The following is a 6,525-nucleotide window of genomic DNA, read 5'->3' as shown; positions in this document are numbered from 1 at the left end:
GATGCATCATCGGTGGTGAGCTTCATCAAGGGCATAGTTTTTCGATTTGGTGTCCCTAATAGCATAGTCATGGATAATGGCAGCAATTTTACTTCCAGTGAATTCAAGGCATACTATACAGAGGTAGGCATCAAACTACACTTCGCATCGGTGGCGCATCCACAAACCAATGGCCAAGTTGAAAAAGCGAACGGCATCATCTGCAACGGTATCAAGAAACGGCTGTTAACACCATTGGAGAAAGCTCGACATACTTGGCCAGATGAGTTGCCTAGCGTGCTATGGAGCATACGGACAACACCCAACACAGCGACGCAAGAAACTCGGTTCTTCTCGGTCCATGGAGCTGAGGCGGTGCTCCCGATAGAAATAGAACATAATTCGCCGAGAGTGGCAGAATATGATGAAGAAACCTCGAGAAATGCGCTAGAGGATGATGTCGACGCACTCGACGAAGCCAGAGACGAGGTACTGTCGAGAGTCACCACGTACCAACAGAACCTAAAAAATTACCATAGTCGACGCTTGCGACTGAGGTCTTTTCAAGTTGGCGACTTGGTTCTTCGGCTCACATAGGACAGCCATGAAAAATTCGAGTCTCCTTGGGTAGGACCATATATTGTCACCGAAGTAATCGCAGGAGGAGCATACAGAATGAAGGACAAGAAGACAGGGGTCGCAGAACCAAACCCTTGGAACGTGGTGCAGCTCCGGCGTTTTTACGCATAGAAGCCAAAATAGAGTTACATATGTAAGCACACAATGTCCTGAAAAGCTCGCGAGTTTTCAGACGCATTCTTTTCCTTTCAGGGCACCGAGTGGGGCTGAAAGGTTTTTAATGAGGCGGGCTCGCGATGCTGCAATATAGTAAAAATATTGGTGATATATATCTTCTTCGTCAAGACTCGGGGGCTTAAAACCCGCAGATTTAACAATATATACTTGATCCTTACAATATATCTCAGAAACTATTCGCCTTGGTTCAAACACCTCGTGAATAATAAACATACATACACCCACCGAAACACTCGGGGGCTAGAGAAAAAGAAAAAACAAACAAACTTGTTCTGACTATACATGGTTCTCGCAATATACAAGATCTCTCCTTTGTTTCAGATAAAACTCGACAGCAGAAAAAAGAAGACAGGGCTCATATCAAGTCATCTATATTTATTCTTTCATCCTCCGCAGAAGCACCCATGGTATCAGCATAATGGTATTCCTTGAAGAAAGCAGCGTCCATCCGAAGAAGATCCTCAATCATTTTCTCAGCTACGGGTGTCACCGCGTCATTGATCTTGTCGACGTTCCTTCTTCTTTTTCTCAGTTTGGCATGGCAGAGGTCAACAACGTTGGACATATCCAACTTCGGGTAGCAGATTTGCAACATGATCAAAGAAAATCTAGCACCAGCCATTAATTGGGCCTTCACAAATCCATGGATTCGACGAACACTCTTGAATTTGTCCATCAAGTCAGGAAGAGTTTTAGGCTGAAGATTCCGAGGAAACATGGCATTGTAAACCATGGCCAGTGTCTTCATGCAGATTTCAAGATACTCCCGAACCTGAATGGCACGATCCTGGAATCGAACAATTCGTCGGGTGCGATTCTCGCTAGCCCAAAAATCACTGCCATTCTGTCTGGCAAGCCGCAGAAGGACTTCAACTCGCGAGTCAACGCGTTGGTCTTCAGCAGCAGCATCAATAAAGGAACCTAGAACCCAAAAAAAAGAAGAGCAACATGACAAAAACATACGACCACTGTCGAGGAAAAAGCAAGATGGAACGCAACATACCCGCCATATCTAGACTTGCGGTGGTCATCAGGTCAAGCATATAATTTTCTCGGGAGGTAGCCTGTAAAGCCTCAGCCACTGCAGCTTCCTTCAGTTCTAGAGCTTCCTGAGCCTGTCGGAGAGCAGTTTTCTCACGTTCGGAAGATTTGCGGGATTGATCCATGACAGTGATGGCTTGTTTTTTCATGGCTTGGAGTTGTTGTCGAAGTTGAGTCAATTCTTGCTGAATCGAGTCAGCACACGAAGAATCATCCAAGAAAACATCGCCAAGCATCCATTTAGAGGGAGATGCGGTAGGAGCAGAGGACGGTCCAGCGATCTCAGAATAGTTATCAAATATGAACTGAAAGAAAGAAATGTCGACATCAATCATTCGGCAAGGATTAACTTTTTCATTAATAGTCAAGATATTTACATAATCAGGGCCCCTTACAAAAGATGACTCCTAACGAGTCGACAAAGATAGTCGCAAGTCATAAGGACAGCGACAACTGCAAAACAAAAAAGAAAAGACAAAGGGACAGGTTGGTCTACTTGACCTCCGGCTTGGCAGTGCTAGCAGATGCAGCAGATTTGTGCCCCAAGAAGGCAAGGATTTTCTTCGAATGAGGCTTCGCAGCCTTCACCAAAGTCTTCCATTTTTCCTTGTTCATTCCCTTGGGGTCGCTAACCTTTGCCCAGTCGACATCTTGGCGGCTGTCGGCAACCAGAGCAATGGTTCCTTCGACTCCGACCTTCAAATTTTCCTGTCGATAAGCCAACGCAAGGTCTTCCTGAGGAAGGAAGCGTCTGACAAGTTCGGAGAAAATTTGCGGCTGCATCTGCTTGGGGAAGAAATGGGGGAAGAGGCGCGTGAACGCAGCCCGCGCATCATAAATATTGGTGCGCGCCAGATCCCCGTGCAGCTCGAGGATTGAGAGGGTGTCGATAAGACGATCTTCTTCAGCTTCATGCAAGGTGAAATCCTCACCCATCTTTCCTGCTGGAGCAAAGTGGAAGTTCATCAATATTCGGAGAGGTAAGCAAAGAAAAAGCAAAAACAGGCGAAGGAAGACACTTACTAACAAACCGACGGTTCTGGGACTCCAAGCGATCTATGATGGAGTTTTCGCGCGCGATTTGTTGAGAAACCTTGTCACTCAGAGCATTTTCAGCTTCATGGAGCCTTCGACGAAGATCTTCAACAATAGCGGCATCTTGTTCAGCTTTCTCGTGAGCCTTTTCGCTTTGTTCAAGCTTAAGAGCGAGCTCTTCAGCGCGTTTCTCGGCTCGGTCGAGGCTTTCTAAAAAGGTGCAAAGGTGAAAATCTGTCGTCAAAAACAAAAGGAGGTTTGCCGAGGAAATTGGGCTGTACAGAATAAAGAAGGTGTTACCTCTCATATCTTCGGCCGCGTCGCGGTACCCAATAAATTGGGTCCCAAGCTTGATGAGATGCTTCATCACAGGCTACAAAGAGCATTAAAAAAACAAATTCAGAAAGGAGACAACTCGACAAATGATCAAGGACAGACTAGCAAAGCAAAATAGTAAATCAAGAAAAAAAAGACTTACATCGTCCATAGCAAAAGTCGAGGAACCCCCCGCGACAATCGCATGACTATCGCCAGCCCCAATCCTTGCTCTCTTCGGTGAGGGGGCTCGGGGGCTGGCCGTAGGAGTCGACGTTTCCACATTTTGTTGGGGAGGAGGCGAAGATTCCTCGGCAGCTCGGCGTTCTTCACAAAGAACCAAGGTGTGGGAGGTACTCGTTAGAGCTGTCCCATGAACCTCTGGCTCCTCTTGTTCCTCTTCTTCGCCTCTGTCAACACAGAAAAATAAGTGCCAATGAAAAAACAAAGTTGAAAAAGTAATAGCAGTAAAAAAGCTTACGAGCTAACGGAGCCTGCGTCATCGTAAGGGTTAAAGGTACCCTCTTCTTCGGGTGATGTTTCTTCGGCAGCAGGGTCCGTGGGTTTGGAGGTGCCGGAATCATCGATTTCATCACTCTTCCTCTTGTTCTTGGGAGAAACAGCGGAAGGAGGGGAGCGCACTGATTCGGAAGCATCCGATTCAGATCTTTCAGAAGAAGCCGTGGATCTGTGAGATCCTGCGACTCCACTCTCAGGACGAGAGGGTTCTTGCGAGTCGTCAGTAACAACAGCTCGCTCGTCCACCTCTCCACCTTCAGGAAGGGGAGGAAGAGAAGATAGAACTTGGTGGTTCTGTACGAGGAACAAGCAACATCATGGGCAACATACAAATCAGATGAGGAAGCAATCGAAAAATAAAAGCACAACCCGAAGAATAAGCTACTTACTTCGGGAAGGGCGTGGTTGCCACTATACGGCACCACGCGGCAAGAGGTCGGAACATCATTTTTCTTACTTAACGAGGAGAAACGTCGAATGAGCTTCTCCAAGTCCTTTACAGAAAGATCCTTGGATAGGCGGTCAACATCCTTCTCGCCAGCATACATCCAAAGTGGGTTTTTGCGAGCCTACAGCGGCTGCACCCTGATCCTAAGGAAGTAGGCAGTAATTTGGACACCCGACAGTTCTTGACCGCGGGTGTTCTGCAGCTCGTGGATGCATTTCATTAGAGCATCCGTAGCTGTCTTCTCGTCAATAGTAGCCTCGGCGTCCCATGATCGGCGCCTGAGGATTTTTGTGGCACCATCAAAAGGAGCAATGTTGTACTCTTGGGAGTTGTTGTACTCCTCCTGAACGTACAGACACTTCTTGCGCCACCCTTGAACGGAGTCGAGGAATTTGACGTCGAAGTAGTCAACGTCGGGACGGACGCAGATGACAACGCCGCCCACATTGTAGGCGATATTGCGGGAGCTGTTGTGCCGAAGATAGAAAATGCGCTTCCACAGGCCCCAATGAGGATGGGTCCCAAGGAAGCACTCGCACAGGGTGATGAAAATCGAGATATGAAGGATGGAGTTGGGGGTCAGCTGATGCAGCTGAATCCCGTAAACAAAGAGAAGTCCACGGAGAAACTCGTGGATGGGGGTGGAAAGACCGCGAATGAGGTGGTCGATAAAAGTTACCCGGTACCCAATGGGAGGCGTTGGGAAACTTTCGTCGCTAGGAAAGATCAACGCATCCTCCTTCTTCATCAGCCCGAGCTTCTTGAGGGTCTTTTGATCTTGGTTTGAGATCTTGGATCTCTCCCATCTAGAGATCTCCATCTCCTCCACCGGCGTGTTGGTCCCTGGAGCGGTGTGCTTGGTGAGCTTTGTGCGCGGTGGCATTAAGGCAAGCGTTGGGGGAGAATGGAGATGAGTGGAAGCGTGAGGAGCTTGGGGACGGCAATGGCAATTTTGGACAGAGAGAGAAGAGCGGCGCAGCGAAGGGGGAGAATGAGGACGAAGGGGCGATCTTATAGAGAGGAACCGATTCGTCGCACCGTTGGATGAAAGTAAAATGCATCTTGTGCCGTGTCAATAAGGGTACAATCATCTTTTCGGCAAGAAGTTACTGGACAGAAGTTACTGCGCGCGTGCCGATAATTGCGGAAGACGTGTGTCCCCCACTTGCGCAACGTGTCGATCGTGCAGAACTTTGGACCCACATTTCAGCGACGTGACAGGAGCCGTGGTTTTCAAGGAGGTGGTCGTGGCTATCGTCAGCAATGATGTCATCCTGAAGAAAAATATCGGGTGGTTCTATCAAATATAGCGACAGCGAAAACAACGAGTGAGCTAACCAGAAAAGCATCGGGAGCTTGTGATCAAATTCAAGGCATTTGGTCACACGCTCGGGGGCTAGGGAGAGGTGACAAAAGAAAATATCGAGTTGATACAAGATAAAAACAAAATTGAGCCTACAACCAAGTACAAGTACATGGCTGTAGCCTCGGGGGCTACTCCCATCGGGAGCGCTGGTCGCGCACCCGATAAAAATGAAAAAGGTGGGAAGCTGACAATATAGCGACAAAACAGTAAAATGGTGAGCCTACAACCAAGTACAAGCACTTGGCTGTAGCCTCGGGGGCTACTCCCATCGGGAGCGCTGGTCGCGCACCTGATGAAATATAAATGAGTCATAGTGAGCATATTCGAGTTAAAGCATAACTCTTCATATACTCCCATCGGGAAGTCAAGATAGCAAGTCATCATATGACTCGAATAAATATGCCATTCCAGCAGCCGAAAAAGGCACCCGACAATATATTCTCAGAGCGCGTCCGTCGCGAAAAAATCTCTGAATGCCGTAATATTTTACGAAGGTAAGTCCCCGGGATCTGTCCTGTGTGGCGTGGTATCGCACATGATTGCGCTTTGCTACTTTTTTCCGTATCAATAGATGCGAAGAAAAATCCTAACGGACGCGTTAGGTACCCGATAAAACATGACTGGAATTCGGATCATGGTAAGACCTTAAGCGGCACATGTCGAATTATGCCAGTATACCGGGGTCGAGTCCAGGGACTTGACCTTGAAGTAGGTTCTTGCGGGATTGCCACTGATACGTCTCCGACGTATCGATAATTTCTTATGTTCCATGCCACATTATTGATGTTATCTACATGTTTTATGCACACTTTATGTCATATTTGTGCATTTTCTGGAACTAACCTATTAACAAGATGCCGAAGTGCCGATTCTGTCGTTTTCTCGCTGTTTTTGGTTTCAGAAATCCTAGTAAGGAAATATTCTCGGAATTGGACGAAATCAAAGCCCAGGGGCCTATTTTCTCACGAAGCTTCCGGAAGTCCGAAGGAGAGACGAAGAGGGGCCA

This window comes from Lolium rigidum, chromosome 6, assembly GCF_022539505.1.
Source record: "Lolium rigidum isolate FL_2022 chromosome 6, APGP_CSIRO_Lrig_0.1, whole genome shotgun sequence".
NCBI lineage: Eukaryota > Viridiplantae > Streptophyta > Magnoliopsida > Poales > Poaceae > Lolium > Lolium rigidum.
This window is presented reverse-complemented; position numbering follows the sequence as displayed.